This window comes from Anomaloglossus baeobatrachus, chromosome 5 (genome assembly GCF_048569485.1).
Source record: "Anomaloglossus baeobatrachus isolate aAnoBae1 chromosome 5, aAnoBae1.hap1, whole genome shotgun sequence".
Lineage (NCBI taxonomy): Eukaryota > Metazoa > Chordata > Amphibia > Anura > Aromobatidae > Anomaloglossus > Anomaloglossus baeobatrachus.
Genome location: NC_134357.1, coordinates 333,354,486 through 333,374,793, shown reverse-complemented (window position 1 = coordinate 333,374,793; position 20,308 = coordinate 333,354,486). Strand labels below are relative to the sequence as shown.

General features: G+C 49.6%; 1 protein-coding gene across 2 annotated transcripts in view; it reads right to left on the bottom strand.

Moving 5' to 3' along the window:
• The window catches only part of MYL9 (myosin light chain 9), a 57,945-nt gene that overhangs the window by 21,655 nt on the left and 15,982 nt on the right, over positions 1-20,308 (bottom strand). The window contains exon 1 of one of the 2 annotated variants that reach the window (XM_075349820.1): positions 4,559-4,664. The exons of the other annotated variant lie outside the window; for it this stretch is intronic. The gene's annotated coding sequence lies outside the window, so the exon portion shown is untranslated. Of the gene's footprint in view, positions 1-4,558; positions 4,665-20,308 lie in introns of those variants that run through there. 2 annotated transcript variants of the gene reach the window in all.

Here is a 20,308-nt window from a genome sequence, read left to right as displayed (position 1 = left end):
TGAGGAAGCCCCACAGATATTCAATAGGGTTTAGGTCTGGAGACATGCTTGGCCTGTCCAGCACCTTTACCCTCAGTTTCTTTAGTAAGGCAGTGGTCATCTTGGAGGTGTGTTTGGGGTCGTTATCATGTTGGAATACTGCCCTGCAGGCCAGTGTCGGAACGGAGGGGGGATCATCCTTTGGTTCAGTATGTCACAGTACATGTGGATATTTATGGTTCCCTCAATGAACTGTAGCTCCCCACAGCCAGCACCATTTATTCAGCTTCAAACCATGACACTCCCACCACCATGCTTGACTGTAGGCAAGACACATGTCTTTGTACTCCTCATTTGGTTGCTGCAAAACACACTTGACATCATCTGAACCAAATGAGTATATCTTAGTCTCACTAAAGGGGGCTTTACACGCTGCGACATCGCTAATGCGGAGTCGTTGGGGTCACGGAATTTGTGACGCACATCCGGCCACACTAGCGATGTTGCTGCGTGTGACACCGATGAGCGATTTTGCATCATTGCAAAAACGTGCAAAATCGCTCATCGGTGACATGGGGGTCCATTCTTGATTATCGTTACTGCAGCAGTAACGATGTAGTTCGTCGCTCCTGCGGCAGCACACATCGCTATGTGTGACGCCGCAGGAACGAGGAACCTCTCCTTACCTGCCTCACAGCCGCTATGAGGAAGGAAGGAGGTGGGCGGGATGTTCCGGCCACTCATCTCCGCCCCTCCGCTTCTATTGGGCGGCCGCTCAGTGACTTAGAAAGGAGGCGGTTCGCCGGTCACAGCGACGTCGCCGGGCAGGTAAGTATGTGTGACGGGGCTGCGCGATGTTGTGCGGCACGGGCAGCGATTTGCCCGTGTCGCACAACAGATGGGGGCGGGTACCCACGCTAGCGATCTTGGGACCGATATCGCAGCGTGTAAAGTAGCCTTTAGTCTCATCAGACCAAAAGACATGGTTCCAGTAATCCAAACCCTTAGTCTGCTTGTCTTCAGCAAACTGTTTGAGGGCTTTCTTATGCATCATCTTTAGAATAAGCTTCCTTTTGGGATGACAGCTATGCAGATCAATTTGATGCAGTTTGTGGCGTACGGTCTGAGCACTGAAAGGCTGACTTCCCCCACCCATTTAACCTTTGCAGCAATGCTGGCAACCCTCATATGCCTATTTTGAAAAGGCAGCCTCTGGATATGATACTGAGCACGTGCACTCAACTTTTTTGGTCGACCATGGCGAGGCCTGTTCTGCTTGGAACCTGTCTTGTTAAACCGTTGTATGGTCTTGGCCACCGTGCTGCAGCTCAGGTTCAGGGTGTTTGCAATCTTCTTATAGCCTAAGGCATCTTTACGTAGAGTAACAATTCTTTTTTCAGATCCTCTGAGAATTGTTTCCCATGAGATGCCATGTTGAATTTCCAGTGATCAGTATGAGAGAGTGTGTCAACAATAATATAAGTTTAATATACCTGCTCCCCATTTACACCTGAGACATTGTATCATTAATGAGTAACATGACACCAGAGAGAGAAAATGGCTAATTGTTCACAATTTGGCCATTTTCACTTAGGGGTGTACTCACTTTTGATGCCAGTGGTTTAGACATTAATGGCTGCGAGTTATTAGAGGACGCACCAAATTTACACCGTTATATAAGCTGTACACTGACTACATTGTATCAAAGTGTCAAATCTTCAGTGTTGTCTCAAGAACAGATATAATAAAATATTTTTAAAAATGTGAGGGGTGTACTCACTTTTGTCATATACTGTAGGTCATACACAATAAGCAGAAAAGTCTATCCTTACACTGCAGATTTTTTATAAAGACTTTCCCCATTTGGATCTTTGGTCAGTTGCAAAAAATGTCTGCAGTAAATCTGCCACATGTGAACATACTCGAAAACATATAACACCACTGCTCTTAATCTTAAAGGGAACCCGTCACCAGGAAAATGTAGTCTAATTTGCTGGCATCATGTTCTAGAGCAGGAGGAGCGGAGTACATTGATAACTTTGTGCCAAAAAAAATTCAAGATAACCTATGTTTTATTCATTTAAACCTTTTTGGTCCAGAGGGCGGTCCTATTGGTGATTGACAGCTTTATATGTATAAGGCTGCTTTCACATCTCCGGTTTTAGCAGTGCGGCTAACCGGCTCTAAAACCTATGCAACGGATGCAGCAAAAAAACCGCATCCTTTGCATAAGTTTTTACATGCGGCCCGTCCGTTTTTTGCCAGTTGCGGCACGCCACTGAGCATGCGCAGTGCAAAAAAACGCATGCGGTGGCCGGATGCGGTTTTTGACGCATCGCGCCGCATCCGGCATCCATAGGCATGCATTGGAAAAAGCGCTGCATCGGCAACGTTCCATCCGGCCGCCGCATGGGCTAAATATGCCGCATCCGGCAAAAAACGGCCCAAACGCAAGGCCATGCGGCACAATCCGGCACTAATAAAAGTCTATGCAGAAAAAACCGCAACCGGCGGCAAAAAAAACGGTTGCGTTTTTTCTGCAAAGAGCCGTATTGTGCCGCACAGCAAAAAATGGATGTGTGAAAGCAGCCTAAGTGTGGATACGGAGATGGCTGTCAGTCACCGATAGGACCGCCCACTGGACCAAAAAGGTTTAAATTAATAAAACAGGTTATACTGACTCTTTCCCCACAAAACTACAGTAGGGATACATCTGCTCTATAACATGCCTGCAGATTAGACTGCATTTTCATGATGACGGGTTACCGTTAATGAATACTTCTACACTGTGCTTATTACATAGGAATATCTTGTCACACTGGTCAGTAACCACTTCTGGTGTGATGAGAACCATATTCGGAAATGTAAGCATTGTACATTATACCTGATAATTGTCAGTTAGTAATATTGGTACTATTAATATTGTATTAAATTAATGGTATGTAACAGTATGTATATTTAACCCTACACAGTCCAATGTAAACCCAAAGATTATACATGAGCAGGATATCACTATATGGCAAACTGCACTGCACCACATACCCAGGTATCCAGTAAACGTGGTACATAAGCTCAGGCGGTTCATGGGCGATTGATGCCACTGTATGCCCCTAGAGAGTGGCATTCATCAGGGGTATAGAAGAGGACATCTTGCCAACATATACTGTACACATACACTGCAAAATGCACAGACAAAGGGGCAGCAGCTGTGGGTACGGCTCTCTCCCCTGCAGGGTGGGGTATCAGAATACTCCCGGATGTACTTGGAAGGACAAATCAATGCACACTTATAAAATCTTCTGGAAACTGCTCTTGTATGTATAGGAATACCATGGGGGTTGGTCCAGTGGCCCGCACATTCTGCAGCATTGGGGTCCTGGGTTCAAATCTATGGGCAACATCTGGATGCAGTTTCTATGGGCACTGCGGTTGCAAGATTACAAAATAAATACCAAGTTACATCTATTATGCTTGCCTACACATCCCCATCTTACTCTGCAGCACTTTACAGACATTATCATCACTGTCCCCAGCGGAGCTGAAAATCAACAGTCCATATAACAGAGCTAACCACTAATCTGCAAACAAAAAACCACAGAAAATCCAGCATGGTCTTAAAACAAGTAGTTTAACTTTTCAGCAACACTGTGTAAATGGGATTCTCTAAAATTCTATTAACCGCACTATGACATCTGGGTGTTACAGCATTTGAAGCTTGAGCCAAAAAACAACAAAAAAACACCACAACGGTATTACATGTCCATATTGGGGTATAGGTTACATTGCATAATACAGTAATACAGAAGAGTATCTGTGCTCTCGAGAGTCAAGTTCGGGGATGGGGACTGCAAATGAACACCCAAAGCAACAGTCCTTCATGATAAATGTATATCTATAGAAATCTATGGTAAGAGTTTATATAGTAAGAGATTAAATATAAATACAGACACACACACACATATACACACAGTATACATACATATATACAAGCAAAATAAATAATTAACATATGAATAAGTACACATATAAGTACATTTACACACACACATATATGCACAGATACATACACACACAAATATATATACATGTACACACACACATATATATATATATATATATACATATATATATATATATATATGTGTGTGTGTGTGTGTGTGTGTGTGTGTGTGTGTGTGTGTGTATATATATATATATATATATATACACATACACATACATACATATATATATATATGTATGTATATGTGCGTGTGTGTGGTGTGTGTGTATGTGTATATATATATATATATATATATATATATATATACACACACACATACACACACACCACACACATATACATATATATATATATATATATGTGTGTGTACTTATTTATATGTAGTTTCTTTATATGCCTGTCTGTGTCAGCCAAAGATGTACAAAGTAAGTAATGATGAGAGGGTGATTGTGGGAATAGAAGGGAGAGGAAAGGTCAGAGTGGGTGCGGTAGGGACATGCCATTACTCATATAGGAGAAAAGTGGCAGAGGTGAAGGTGAAAAAGTGTTAATTGAGAAGCTTTATGCTCCTCTTACCTGCACAGGAGTAAGACAGCAAGTCTGAGATCTCCTCTGTGGATCAGGACACAGGGAAAGTCTGCATTATGCTTCCCAGGGTCCTAAATCCAAAGGAAGAGAGCAGCCAATGGAGAAGGCACTCTCCCCCTCTAGCTGCCCTCCCGCCTGGGATTTGGCCATACATGGAAAAGGAATTTGAGGAGGATGCAAGATCTGTGGGACACTCTGATCTAAACCCAAATACAGGATATTCTGCCTTATATAGCTCTCAGCCCCACTCAGTGACAGTGCGCAGGGAACCCTCCACAGAAGACTGTGTATTCCAGGGAATGCAGCCAATCCTCCTTATAAGGGGCGTAAAGGTGTGTGGAGAAAGCTACAAGGGGGCCCAAAGCTACACAACGAAGAGCACTACAGCGCGGTGTTCTACAAGTCATTTGTGATGTGCTTACATGTATTTTAATATCCAATTTTGTCACAAATAATCCAATGTCTCAGTAACAGATTACCTCAACTCTTATTTCATACTTCCACTGTATGATGCCTCTGCACAAGACCACAGTCTGCCCTATAGACAATGGCCCTGATTCATCAAGATCAGTGTCGTTCAAACTAGTCTTGAGAGACGCACTCTGTAGAACAATGGTGTGCACCTCGCCACAAATCTGACTCCAGCGATAACTAGAGTGAGATTTGTGGCGTAAGGAACTCTGATGAGTAGTGATGGGCAAACCCCCCGATGTTAGTGTTCAGGAGACTCACCCAAACCTTTTGTAACGTTCGGGTTCTGAGATAACGCAAACTTCTCGTAGCTGAGAATCAAAAATACCACGGAGCGCTACGTAATTTTTTAAAAGTATTTATTTATTTTTACACTACTATATGTGTGAGGGGCCCAACAGCCAATCTCAAACGGTCACGCAGAATGGGCGCCCGTGATTGGCTGTTGGAGTAACCTGGAATCTGACCATATATTCTAGATGCATCCAATCACAGACGCCCACTCTGTGACAGCGTCTGTGATTGGCTATTATTTTAACAGTAAAATAAACAACAACACAGAAAAAAATATTTTATTAGAAATAAAACAGGAGGCATTTAGGACTCATCTTTATTACCCCAAAAAAAACCTCCAATGTAAAGGCAGGCTAGAATCTTCAGCTCTGCTACATCTGTGCGAGAAGACAAACACAGGTCTGCTCACACAGACTCAGCTAAAAGCTGTGAGAGACTTCACCCAGTGCACAGCTGAGGCTTGCGTATGACTCCTGCGAGTCTCGCATCGGTATCAACCGGCACAGCGCACACTCTCCTAACAAGAGCACCTCAGCTGCATAGAAATACATACAGCTGACCCTCTCCTGTCAGGAGAGTGTGCGCCGTTCCGGGTGATACCGATGCGAGACTCACACAGTAACAGGCAAAGTTCAATCGCGTCCATGGCTCATAGACTCGGGTGAAATCTGATGTCACCATGAACGCGGCTGAAAAAGCCGAAAACTGCCGAGTGACGAGCAGTGCAGTGAATACCGCCGGAAGTTAATGATGAGACCTGGAAGTGTGACGCCCTGGACTAGTCAGGTCGTCCCAGGTAGTCCCATGCACACACACCCCCTCCCTAAAAAGGTGACCGCAGCCAAACTTAAAAACCTTGTCACCACCCTCCAGGTTTGATGTTCACACAAGGAGTGGTGGAGCCAGGCGGTTGGCTCCACCCACCGAGGAGTTCACAGGCCTGGAGGCGGGAAAAGACACAAGTTCTAGAGCACAAGTAGATGAGTCTTGACAGTGAAGGAGAGAGAGGTCGAGTTCAAGGGCAGACCTGTGACCAGGCCTGCCAATAATGTACTCAGGTGGCTGGGTTGGAGCCCAGTCACCTCTGGCAAGGAGGTAGACGGTGGTGGCCGCCTGCAGGAGCTGGGATTACAGCCGCTGGAACCGTAGGGACCGGGGTCGGGCGGTGGCCCACCGGTACCGAACCGGGGAACCGATTGGAAACTGGAGCACCAGGAGGGGTACTCCGATCCAGCACAAAGCCCCGAACCGACAGGGTCGAGTCAAATCAACTGATTGATAACTGGACTTAAGGACCTTTCCTACACAAGACCCGTTAGAAGACAACAGCCGAACCATACAGGGTAAAGCCACCGCCAAGGCATAGAGACCCAAAGGGCCATCGTCTGCGGGCAAACAGGGCTCCTCCGGCACCCAGCAAGCCGGGGAGCGGACTACCGTTTCTTAGGCATAGGAGTCAAAACATTCACATAAGGAGGTGCAGGAGAAAGGCGGAAACCACCACCCTGACAAGGGAGAAGCTGCAGCCGGCTGCGGGCCCCGTTCATCATCCCGTTTGGTTTACCAGAGACTCCAGTGTATTGTGTCATATTGAGTACACCAGTGCCTTCGGGCCGCGCACCGCGCCGCACCGCATCAGCACCCAGCACGCACCCGCTCTCACGCCTCAGTACCTCCCTCGGGCTCCCGGGACCATCACTCCCCTACCCACGGAGGGGTCAACACCAAGCTGCGCAACAACGTCCCCGGGAGGCCTAGTTAACGGCAGCGGTAGTGTCCATCCATTCACCACAACCCGTGGGTGGCGTCACAAACTTACATGCCATTGCAAACCACCGCGGCCCCGGCCGTGGAACTCCCCACCAAAATCCCTGCGTGTAGCGCCAACCCCCTTGCAAAGCGACGTGATTTCCGGGTCCGTGAGGAGCTCGAGCCACCCACCGTACGAGCACAGATCCAAGTGGCTCGGCGGTCGCAGCCGAGCCCGCGGGGCGGTGCAGAAGTGGCCTGGAGACAGAGTCTGCAGGACACGTCACGGGACCGGTAAGTATAATCAATGCTTTTTACTAATGTGCTTTGTTTTATACCGCCCCTGGACCCGAACTGTAACACGAGTTTCCCAGGAAAACTCGTGTTTGGGACCGTGTACACGAACAGTATGTGTTCGGTACAGACCCCGAACTTTACAGTTCGGATTCACCCATCACTACGGACGAGCGGAGGTTTTCAAGCGCCTGTCCTCCCCCACTTCCGGTCACTTTGTAGTAGTTGGGTGAAAATGGCATGAGACTGCCTAAAGTTGCACAATTGTACTGAAGCCTCATGTTGTGCCCGAATTTAGCAACTTTTCTAAGCTTTTGAATTTCTAACCCGTATGAATTTCTAAGGGTGCAATACTAAGCTCCAGTCACACATCCATTTCTGATCTGATTCATGCTTCTTGCAGTTTGAGCAGCATTAATCAGATGACAGGTTCCCTTTAAGAAATTGAAGGAGATAAACGATCTGTATTTTTTTTTTTTAATATACATTGACTCTTGGCAATGGATTTGTTAAAAATGAATTAAAATCGGATGGAAAACTGAAGTAAAAAGTTTATCTTCTGTTTTTTAATTCATTTTTTCTCCATAGTCTTTAAAGTACAAGTCGGATTCCGCAAAACAGATAAGAATAGGACATGCTCGAAGTCTCATGGATCAGACACACGGATCTGTTTTTAAAATGGATGTGTGTGGCTCAGTGAAACTGTATGGGTCCATGTGCTATCCATGTACAGAACAGACAGCGCATGGACATGTACAATGGATGTGTGACTGTACCCTTATGCAGTGCTGCAGCACACACGTAATGTAGTAAAGTAAATAAGACCTTATTGGAAGAAAAAATAAATTAACTTTAATGGGGTTGTCCGGTCTAAATATAAGTCTACAGTCCCTCTATGTGCAGTCCCTCAGTCCCTCTATGTGATACTCTATGTGACTGCAGACTTGTGAATCCTGGCATACTTTCACACGTCAGTCTTTTTCCATCAGTCACAATCCGTTACCTTGAGAAAATACGGTATCCTGCAACATATTTTGCAGGAGTCAGTTGTTTCCCCATAGACTTGTATCAATGATGGATTGCAACTGATTGCCTTACAATGCATCTGCGCGCGACGGATTAGTCGTGGAATGACTGACCACCGGGTGGAAGGAACTGACACTAGCGTTTTTTGGAACGTCAAAAAAACTCACTGCGCAGGATTCCGTCGCAATCCGTCACAAGGTATAATGGTTGTCTATGGTGCTGGATTCCGGCATAATCCGTCGCACAACGGAATCCAGTGCTGGATTCCGTCATTTGCTACTGAGCATGCCCAGTATGTACACAATCACACTGCAAGGCTCCAGATAGGCTTGATGGGAATAATCCACACACAGTTTTAGCTATAACAACATTTATTCTGCCCCTCTCTCTACAAACTGTCACAGATGGCCTATGAAAACAAAGTAATAGGTCACCAAAATGTTTGGCACTCTCATTGGGCTGTCTGAAAAACAAACGGATTATGACGGATCCGTTGTAAAACGTATGCACAACGGATGTAACGGAGGCGACGGATCAGTTATTTCACAGGATTCTTGTGAACAGAATCCTGTGAAATATCACATCCGTTGCGTCCCTTGACAGCTAAAAAAAAAGCAACGGATCCGTCGTTCTGCCGCAACGACTGACCTGATGGATTTTAAACGACTGAAGTGTGAAAGTAGCCTAGACGGGAAGGGTGCTCATGTTGCCACGAGTATGTGATATACATACTCCCAGGCAGTATCTGACTGTATCAGTATCTGATTTTTGCACCCAGTTCAGACTCAGAATGGAGTTCCAGACGTTATTTCTTGATTGATTTGTAGTCTTTCGTTTGTGAACCCGGCCCCATTCACACCTATTGCCAGTCCACATTATACGCATATATAGCCTGGGTCTCAGCTTCCCATACACGGTAGGTTTTTTAACTGCATGAGAGGACACACACTAGCTAGGGACCCCAACGTAGAGAAATACTTTGGCGTAGTGTTGGGGCTCTATTGCATTGATCAATTCAGTAGCTAAACTTCTCTTTATTCATATGTTCATGGCAGTAATGCAGATTCCATTTTTCATGTCAGTATTCACACAGCAGTTTCTGCTTTTCATATATTCTCCTTACATAGTCACTGGTGTGCATACCTTCTCTCCATGAAGTGTGAAAGTAGCCAAGATGGGAAGGGTGCTCATGTGGCCCCGAGTATGTGATATACATACTCCCAGGCAGTATCTGACTAGATGGGTACGACCCCACTCAATGCAAGTGTATTCAGGGAGGCCTCGCGATCTAGTCAGATTTTGCCTGGGAGTATGTATATCACATACTCGCGGCCTCATGACCACCCTTCCCGTTTCTGACACCATATAGTGCTTGTAATGTGAGGATTCACAAATCTGCAGTCACATAGACTAACACATGGAGGGACTGCAGACATAGATTTAGGCTGTGTCCGCACTTTGCGTTTTCACCTGCTTTTCTGCAGCATTTTGAACTGCAGCGTTTTCATGCCAAAATGCATGCGTTTTGATTTTCCTGCAAAGTCTATGGGAAATAGGGATTTCTTGTACGCACTTTGCAGTTCAAAACGCTGCGTTTAATTTGCATAATTTTGGGCAAAAATTCTGCATTCAAAGAAGCAGCATGTCAATTGTTTTTGCCATTTGGGCTGCGTTTTGCTAAAATTGAAGTCAGTCAATGAGAAGTTGTAAAAAGCAACAAACATCAAAATTCCAGCGTTTTACCTGCTTTTTGGCTGCAGAAAACATGCGTTTTGGACTATATAAACCCATGCGTTTCTGACATCAAAATAATGGAATGATATGTCCCTTTACACACACACATAGTCCGACAATTAAATTAATGAAAAATATTAATTTATTGGAATTATAGCGATAAATAGTATAAAACCGCTATAATTATATTAATTATAACTATTTTCGTTAAATTTTTTTTTTCCTTTTTTCATAGTATTTGTATGTCAAAACTTTATATAGCAGTGTCTTTGTAATCAAAACGCATCTGACTTTAAGCAATGGAAACGCAGGTAAAAAGCGCTAAAAACGCGGCTAAAATGCGGTAAAAACGCACGCGTATTTACCGTGATTTTGTTGTCAAAAGCAACTTTGGCAAAAGCAATTTCTGCCAGAGGATGCGTTTAGAACTGCAACTACCTCGACGCAAAGTGCGGACATAGCCTTAGACCGAACAGCTCAATTGTTATTTCATGGGGAATGAAACTACTAATAACGTCAGGTCATGAGTTGTTACAATTTCTCACTGTTACTAGTATAAAGTGAAGCTTCAAAGAATCAACATATTGTAGATACAGAAAGAATAGATTTTATGAGGTAATAATAAAAATCTGATGTAAATACAGCATAGCCTCAGAGATCCTCGATGGATCAGCCTACTGTAAATGACGTTAAAGAAGGCATAATTCAGCCATTTCACATAGACTTTGTTCCCTCAGTACGGCCACACCTTATATCTACTGCGTCGTCATATATTATGAATGTTATGATGACAGACGTTCCTCTCTCAACAATTGTAAAGCTTATTATCACTCCGCAGTCACTCCTATTCCTAAAGGCCCAATTAGAAGAGCCAATAATCAAGAATAGGTGTTTGGTAAAATGCTCGGACAACGATTGCCAGCTTGTGTAAACATGACAACATTCACCGATGAATGAGCAAAACGATCATTGAACTCAATAGTGGTCGTTTAACAACAGCGGTAGACAAATGTAAATGACTTTAAAGGGTTTGTCTGAGCACAGATCATCTACAGGATGAGTCATGACTAGCAGATTGATGGGGTCTGACACCTGGTGCCCCCTCCGATCAGCTGTTTTTTTTTTCTCCGGCATAGTGTAGTTGCCACTACTGTTTTCTGCAGTACAGCTTTTGTCACCTTCTGTAAAAGCTGTACTGCAGCTGTGGCAGCTACATTTGAATGGCACTGTGCTCAGCTCTGGTTGATTGGCTGCAGTGGTGATATCACCCAACTCATAACTGCTGCAGCCAATTATTGAGCTTAACTGTACAGCCATATAGAATTCACAAGTTGCTAAATCCAGAGATTGGCCGCAACGTTGTAGATGTGACGTCAGCACTCCAGCGATCAACAAAAATTGGAGCAGTGGTGCGGAGTCAACGAGAAGAGGACAGCAGCATTTGACAGGTTAACAGTCATGAGGTGAGTGGAGCCATATGGCAAAGCCATTATCTGCCAGGAATAGGACGGGCTCAGCTCCTGAGCCGGCTCCATTCATCCACAGCAAACAAGCTAAAGAAGTGATAAAGGGAACCTCTAATGTCAAAAAACACGATTAACATGCAGCTATAGGGTTAATCTGCAGGTTAATAGTGTTTTTAAGCAGCCTGGCTACCAGGAGGGAATGAACTTTATTCCTCCCGGCAGCCTTAGGCTTGTAGCCCTAGAGCTGCATACAGAGCATTTTCAATCATTGCTCAGTACATAGTGAGCAGTGGCTGGAACCATAACACAGCATGACACTGACTAACAGCCGGCCCAGTAGTGCATCAGTACAGAGCCGGGGTGCGGTTACAGCTGCCAATCACTGTATACTGAGCAATGACAAACTGCTCCAGCCGTGCCTCAATGACTGTAAGCCCAAGGCTGCAGGGAAGACTAAAGTTAATTTCCTGCAGCCAGCTGAGCTGTCAGTGCGGTGGCAGGGCAGATTTAGAAAACTAATAACCTGCGGATCAGCCCCATATCTGCAGCAATGGTGAGCGAGCGAGCTTGCCGCAGCTCGTTACTCAATCGAGCATCTAAGTTTGAAAAAGCACGAGTTTCCCATTGATGTCCATTACATGTGGTACTCGAATCGTGGCCGAAAACCCTGATGCTCGATCGAGTAATGAGTATTGGTGAGCACACTTGCTCATCATTAATTTGCAGGTTAAAAATATTTTTTGATGTAACAAATTTCCTAGAAAGACTAACCAACATTTTTTTTCCCCATAAATTAATAGTACACATAACAATAAGAAACTTTGTAATCTATTCTATCAGAGAAATCCAATCCTTTCTTCTCTTGGACTCATCCTTCATTCTCAAACTCTCAATTTGGGGCTAAAATCTGTATTTAGTGAATGATCACATCTGTGGAATTAATAGCGCTGTATAAGTGAGATAAATAAATACAGGCTTTCCCATTACCAAGATAGGAGATGACAGTTGGTGCTCATAAAATTCTATGGAGAAATGTAAATGTCAGAGTTTAACAAGCACTGATGACTCGCCCACCCCAGGGCTATGGGACACCCGGTGCCGGGCCGGACTAGTCCGGGGGTCGTCAGTGGTGGCGGGGCCCGGCTCCGTGGCCCTGGTGGGTGTCAGTTTAAATATGGCTGATGACTTGGTGATGAATAAAGTTTGTGTTCGTGACGCCACCTGTGGTATGCGGCTATTAAGCCGCCGCTGCTGTGTAAGGCCTCCGGGGTGATGATATGGCAGCAATGATGGTACTGCTCCCCACAGGTGGAGCAATGCCCCGGGGCACACTGTTGGTGCTTGTGAGTGTCTATGCAGGTGAAATAACAGAGGCAACTCCAAGGGTGCAGTTTCAAGTTCTTTACTCACAGTTCTTGTCAAGGCCGGCAGGAACCCTTGGACTGCTGGGACCACTGTCGGGGACCTCCGCCGTTCCTGGATGATTCTTGGAGCAAAACCCGGTACCCTTCTCTTAAGTGTCTCCGTCTTCAGCTGTCTTCCTAAGCCTTGCCTTTTGTAGGATAAACCTGGCTTGGCCTCCACAACAGCCTCCAGGCTGGGGGGTCACCTGTCGGCTGATTACCCCTTTTCTAGAAGTTCTGCTGTGGGCTGTGGCCCGGAGAGCTTACAACATTCCCTGGGCCTCGGTTTTTACTGTTTGGAGAGGATTTTGCGCTCCTGCGGTTTCTAGGGACCGTCCCCTGTTGCAGCTTGATCCGTGGAACAGGCCACCGCAGCTCTACAGCTACCCGTGGCCCTGGGACCCCTTCTGTTCTCTGCTTGGTGGCACCTGGACCCTCTGAGTCCCAGGATCTTCACCATGAAGCGTCTCTTTCTTTCCTTAGCTCCTGACTGACTTGGAGCTCTCTTCCTTTCTCTCCTCCTTGCCTGCCTCCTGCAGGCCTCCTTCTCCTTCCCCACACTCGCTCTATCTGCTCACACTAGACTTTCCTTTCTGTGTCTGCTCTCATGTGGCTCCTCCCACCTCCCCAGTTGCTCTGATCTACCCTATAGGAGCAGGGATGGGTCTTACGGCCCCTCCAAGCATGCAGCATGGGAGGGTTTCTGCCACTATCCCTGTTCCAGTGTGTTCCTAGCAATGGGTGTAGTGTGGATTTACCAGGGGACCGTTGTTCACTCCCTTCCTCACCCAGAATGGGGCATCACACCGCTGGATGGGGTGCAATGTCCTGTGGCGACGGAAGCCTCAGGGGCGCCACACTCCCCCACAGCGAATCCCAGCACGTCCTCGGGCTGAAAAGACAACAAAACATGTGGAAAAACTGCAAAGACATTTTTGTTATGCATAACATAAAACAATTAAACATTTCTTCCCTTTATGGGAGGCACAAGTATTTGAACGTTGCAAACTTCTTATAAAGAAACATCTAAGTGTGCACTTTCAGTCTATTGCACAGTTTGGGCACATCCCCCATAATTCTGGTAGGGGGCACAACAGGTGCAACTATTTACATTGTTGGCTACAACAAGTCCAGTAGCCTGGCAGTTAGTTCAACTTTCTTAAGCTACAAAAGCAACATACCAGCCACTAAGTCCAGTGGCCTGGTAACACAGGACACATACATTGACATTCACCGGGGACCACATTCCAGTTCCGTGGCCCGGTACACATACACATGGGGGGGTGACTTCTTCAAAAAGCACTAGGGGCAGTAAGGCAGGAAAGGTGTCATCTTCAAAAAGAACATTGGGGCAGCACAAAAGGGACATCTTCACAAAGAATGAGGGGCAGACAGGGGCTATTTACAGTTCAGCTTCTTCTTTTCCTTTTCACTCACGAGGATAGATGCGGGGGTCCCACTCCGGCATTGCTCCGGGCAACAGGTATGCCGATGAGATCATAGTCTGGGTCTCCCTGGTGCTGGTCACTGACCTACTGCGGGGCGCTGCAGCCTGGGTAGGAGTGGGGCTGCTTGTAGGCACAGCACGGCGTTTCTGCAGGGGACTGCTTGCTTGCATGAGACTGCTGTGATCTTCGGGGTCGTGCTTTGGCAGGGCCCTGGGCAGCATATAAGCCATGGAGATTTTGGTCTGCGTCTCCTGCGTGGCTTGAGCAGGGCTGCTGCATGGTTCTGCGGCCTGAGCCTGCTTTGAGGTAGTGCTGCTGCTGGCAGGGGAGATGCTGCACGCTGGCATAGTGCGGCGCCACTCCGGTTCTTCTGGGGCTGCCTCTTCCCGCAGGATGTGGACATTCAGAGCGTACCATCCACGGCTCCCCATCAGCCTGGTGTACTCCACGGTGTCACCCGGCTTAGCATCCCGCTCGGGGTGGCCTTTGGGCAAGTGCTCCTCGATATCCCGGTGGGCAACAAAAACATCTTTGCCCAGTCCGGGCTCTCTGATGAAGCCCCAGCCGCCTTGTTGTCTGAAGTCGATCACTCGGCCCCTTCTCACCGGACCCTGGGATCCCTTGAGGGCTTTTCTAATCTGCTCCTTGGAGGCCAGGTTGGACGCCTCCTCGGCCCTCCTCTTCTCCTCCCGGGTCTCCCGCTCTCTCTGGAACTCTACCACCATTTTCTGGCAGGCTAAGGCATTTGCCAGGGGAGTCTCCTTGGGGTGCAGTGGCTGCTGCAGTCTCCCACTCTCAATGGGCACTGCGTCCCAGTTCACTCCCGGGGATGTTGCTCCCAGGAGGCTTACAGGGGGACTTGGTAAGGGGCCCACTAACTGTTCGGGGTCCACCACACCCCAGGCGCCGTCTTCGGGGGTTTCCGGCAGGCCTCCGGTGCCCCACCGGGCATCAGCGGGGCTGGCTGGGAAAGCTAGCGGGACGGTGGAGGGACTGGGCGGTGGCGCTTGGTAGGGCCATGGGTCCGGACGGGTCGGGATTAGAAATGGCTCACCTGGACGCTGCTCGGCGGCCTCCATCCTGTGGCCCACGCTCTCCGGCACCATCGGGTTTCCTCTCCGCCGGTCCACCTCCGTTTGCATGCTGTTCAGCCTCCGGGCCAGGATTTTCATCTCCTCCCGGAGCAGGTCCAGCTCAGGATCCATCTTCCCGGTCCCTGGTGCGCACTTCTGCAGCCTCTCTGCCATGCTGCCGACCTGGGGAACGCTTGCTGGAACACTGCTCGGGTGCTCGACCACGCCACTCGGCTGCACCCTTTCCCTTCTCGGAGGCGGGGCCGGAGGCTGCACTAGCATCTGGCGCCAGACTGGCGCCCAGCCCATCACGGCCGGCACCACTCCGCTTGCGATGAGGTACATTTTGGCTCTTGTCTGGTCTGGCATCTAGACTCTTGCTGCCAGCCGGCCAGCTTTTCTAGTCGCCATCTCTTCTTCTTCCGCCCTCCATGGCGGGCACTTCTTCGCGCTCTTTTTGCCAAGACCAAGGGGGCGGGGCTTCTCTTCGCGCCCTTTCTTCTGACACGCCCCCCTTCTTCCCGCTCTCAGCAGCGCTAATGGCGGCGGTTTTCACAGTAAAACACACAGTTTTGTCACACGGTTCTTCAGGCGCACAGTACCCGGTGGGACCGGGCACGAAATCCTGTTCGTGATGACAAAATTGACTCACCCACCCCAGGGCTATGGGACACCCGGTGCCGGGCCGGACTAGTCCGGGGGTCGTCAGTGGTGGCAGGGCCCGGCTCCGTGGCCCTGGTGGGTGTCAGTTTAAATATGGCTGATGACTTGGTGATGAATAAAGTTTGTGTTCGTGACGCCACCTGTGATATGCGGCTGTGACGCCCTGGGCAAGTCAGGGGTCACAGGTCATTGCACCACCACACCCTACACCCCAGTTAGGCACACCAAAGCTAACCAAAAATCCTTGTTGCCTTCCTCCAGAGGCTGATGTTCACACCAGGGGGTGGGCCAGGCGGTTGGCTCCGCCCACCGAGGAGGACACAGCTCTGGAGGCAGGAAGAACCAGGCAGATTAGCCCAGGCAGGGCTTGTGTGAGGAGCCCAGCTAGGGACGGAAACGAGTAAACAGCTAAGTGAAAGTGAAGTGGTAAAGGAGGAGTGAAGGAAGGTGAAAAGTGACAGAAAGGAAAGCCTGAAGTAGTCCAGCTGTGTGCAGGACAGAGTCAGCAAGGTCAGCAACGGCGGTGACTGTCTGGAGGGGGACCGTTTGGAAGTTCCTGGAAGGACCGCGGACGGGTAGTGGCCCGGCGGTCTGGAGCAGTGGACCAAAGGACAGTCAGCACCAGGGCAGGGGCCTCTCGGACCCCGGCAAGGCTAGGAGTCGCCATAATTTGCCAAATCCGTCAGTGAAGGGGACGTCGATCCCCCAACAACCAAGTCCCGATAGAAGGCAACAGTCCAACCATTTTAGGGGAAGCACCGCCACGGCACCAGTTTCTCAGGTCCAGCGCCTGCGGGCAAAGAGTAGAGCTCCCCCGGTCCAGCTTGAAGCCGGGGAGCGGGTTACCGGTGGGGACCCATCGCGACCAACATAGAAACAAAGGTGCAAGGAAAAGGGACATCACCGTCACCTGCTGGGAGAGCAAGTGCAGCCGTCCGTGGGAACCGTCTTTCCAGCCGTGTGGTTTACCGTAAAACTGTGTCAACGTCTCAGGCTTAGTGAGTACCACAGTGCCGCAAGGCACAGCGCTGCCCCCGCGTCCCTGCGCCCACCAGGCCCTGCACCTTCCACACCATCACTGGGCCCCGGGATCACCAACCCCTACCCACGGAGGGGCAACACAACACCTGGCTGCTCCGCATCACCATCCCCGGGATCCCCATATTGAGCAGCGGTGGTGAAATCACCACAACCGTGGGTGGCGTCACGGACAATAAACAATCCCCACACCCCACAATCCCCTTTCACTCACGGGTGAGGAGTGCCGCTCGAGAACCCCCGGGATCCGGCCTACAGCTCGAGCCACCACTGAGCAGCGGCCGCCGGACCCGAGCAGAAGGGGGTGAGCGTAGTGTGCTGACACCCTCCTCCCCGCCCGCGACAACTTGGCGTCACGAACAGGATACTACCGCTCTGCCGTTTGGTAGAGGTGCGCCTTGTTACCGCCGGAGATACCCGGCAGGAAAATTTCAGAAGCCGCCATCTTTGGCGCGAAAAGTTCCCGCTCGAGCGTCTTCTCGAGTAGCAGAGGCGCGAAGGCCAAAACCCCGCCCCGAGAGAGGAGGGGCCGGAAAGAGCTAAGGGGGACGGAAACAAGATGTCTGCGCCCGACGGAGCCGCTGGAGGAGCGGTGGTCGCAGCGGCATCCGCGGATGGGAGGTGCCGCGGCGGGAGGTGCCGCGGCCCCCGCACTCGCTCAGGTCATGCCGTTCTCCTTGCCCTATGCGCCCGGAGCTGCCTGGCTACCGTAGTATGACGGGAAACCGGATGCCCTACAGGCCTTCCGGAAAAAGCTTAACCCGTTGCTAGAGCTGTACCCCCTGACTGATAAGCAACGTGCAGCGATAGTGCTAGGCCAGTTAACCGGTGCGGCTGAGCAGGAAGCGGAGACCTGGGCCGAGGGGGATCGGCTCTCTGTAGCCACCATCTTTGAGAAGCTGCAGACTGCCTTCGAGACCCGAACTGAAGCTGAGCTGAGGATGCAGTTTTACCAGTGCCGGCAACGGGCTGGGGATAGCATTCGGGACTATGCTTTACGTTTGCAGACCGCTCTCCGCACGCTGAAGCGGGTGAATCCTATTAATGAGGCGGATAGCAACAAGATGTTAGTAGAGCAATTTGCGCAGGGGATGAGGTCCCCTGAGGATCGTAAACAACTCCGGCTGTGGGCCCTGGAACACCCTGATGTGGACTTTGCTGTGTTAAAGGAGCGGGCCATTAAAGCACTACAGCCCCCAGCTGCAGAAGTTCTGGAACCCGCCCCGTGGCCCGTCGAGACGGCCCCCGTTGTGGCGGCCTCTGCCATACCAACCTCTCCAACACCTACAGCCCCAAGCAGCACAGTGGAAGAACTGGCAGCCCAGGTCCGTCGCATGGACGGAGACCTCGCCAAGATCCTTGCTGCATTACAACCTTTGACCAGGTCTCAGCCTCCAGCACAGATACAGCTTGCTGACAGTCCCGAGGATGTTCCCTGGATGCAGCGGAGAAGTGCTAACAACCCGCGGAGCAGACGTCCAATCTGCTACAAGTGCCGTAAGCCGGGCCATTACTTCCGACAGTGCCCGTTAAACGAGCAACCCCTGGGGCCCCGGGCCAATCCTCAGGAGTAGAACATCGTGGCCCCCCGGACTGGCGGGACCGATATATCGGGGCCCGCCCCATCATCCCCGTGGCTGTGGACGGCATACCAGTGATGGCTCTCTTGGACACTGGATCTCAGGTAACCACTATACCGTACACGTTGTACCAGCGGTATTGGGCAATAGACGAGCTGGCACCCCCAGATAATAGTATAACGCTAATTGCCGCTAATGGACTTCCATTGACCCAGGTGGGGTATAAACAAGTAGCTATGACAGTGGGGCAAGCTGAACTGCAACACCAGGGTATGATTGTGATCATGAATGAACCCAGTGATCATAACCCGAAGATAGTGCTGGGAACCAATGTGATGGAGCACTGCATGGCTGATGTGTTGACCCTATTGCAACAGCTAGCCGCCACCGCGGCAGGGAGCCGGCAGCGTGAGATCCGAGCCCTGATGTACCGCCAGCATGTAAGCTCAACAGGAGGGGAGATTGGTGGAGTGAGAGTGATGGATGTTGCTCCATTGACTGTGCCCCCTAGGAGTGAGATGATGATTTGGTGTAGGGCAGCAGTAGGGCCTCAGGGGCGTGACTACCCTGCTATGATGGAGCCCATGCCCTCCGAGCACTGGCCCACTGTAATGGCCGCCAGAGGGGTGGTGGATGTAAAGAAGGGGAGAGTGCCTGTGAGAGTGTTGAACTGTGGGGAGGAAGAAGTCAGGCTTCCCCGGTATGCCACTATTGCCAAGCTGCTCACTCTGGATCCCCACACCATCCACGAAGCCAGTCCCTCAGTCTCCCCACCTAACACCAGCACTTCCCCGCCTCAAGGGGTGGTAAAGGAGTGGCACCAACAGCTACACGTGGGTACTGACGATACTCCTACACATCACAAAGCAGGGGTGTACAGGGTGGTGCAGGAGTATGAACAGGTTTTCAGTAAACATCCACTAGACTTTGGGCGGATCAAAGGGGTCCAACACCACATCCCCACCGGCGAACACCCCCCTATCAAAGAGAGGTACAGGCCTATTCCCCCTGCGCATTACCAGTGTGCCAAGGACATGTTGAGGAATATGAAGGAGGCAGGGGTTATTCGGGACAGCTGTAGTCCCTGGGCCGCTCCGTTGGTACTGGTTAAAAAGAAGGATGGTACCATGCGGATGTGTGTGGACTACCGGAAGATTAATCAGATCACCCATAAAGATGCCTACCCACTGCCTCGTATTGAAGAGTCTTTGGCCGCACTGAGAACTGCAAATTACTTCTCTACCCTTGACCTCACCAGCGGATATTGGCAAGTGGCAGTAGCACCGGAAGACCGGGAGAAAACCGCCTTCACCACTCCGATGGGGCTCTGTGAATTCAATAGTATGCCGTTCGGGCTGTGCAACGCGCCAGGAACCTTCCAACGGCTGATGGAGTGCTGTCTGGGACACCTAAACTTCGAGACCGTCCTATTGTATTTGGATGATGTGATTGTTTACTCCCAGACGTATGAAGCCCATCTGGAGCACCTGGCCGAGGTG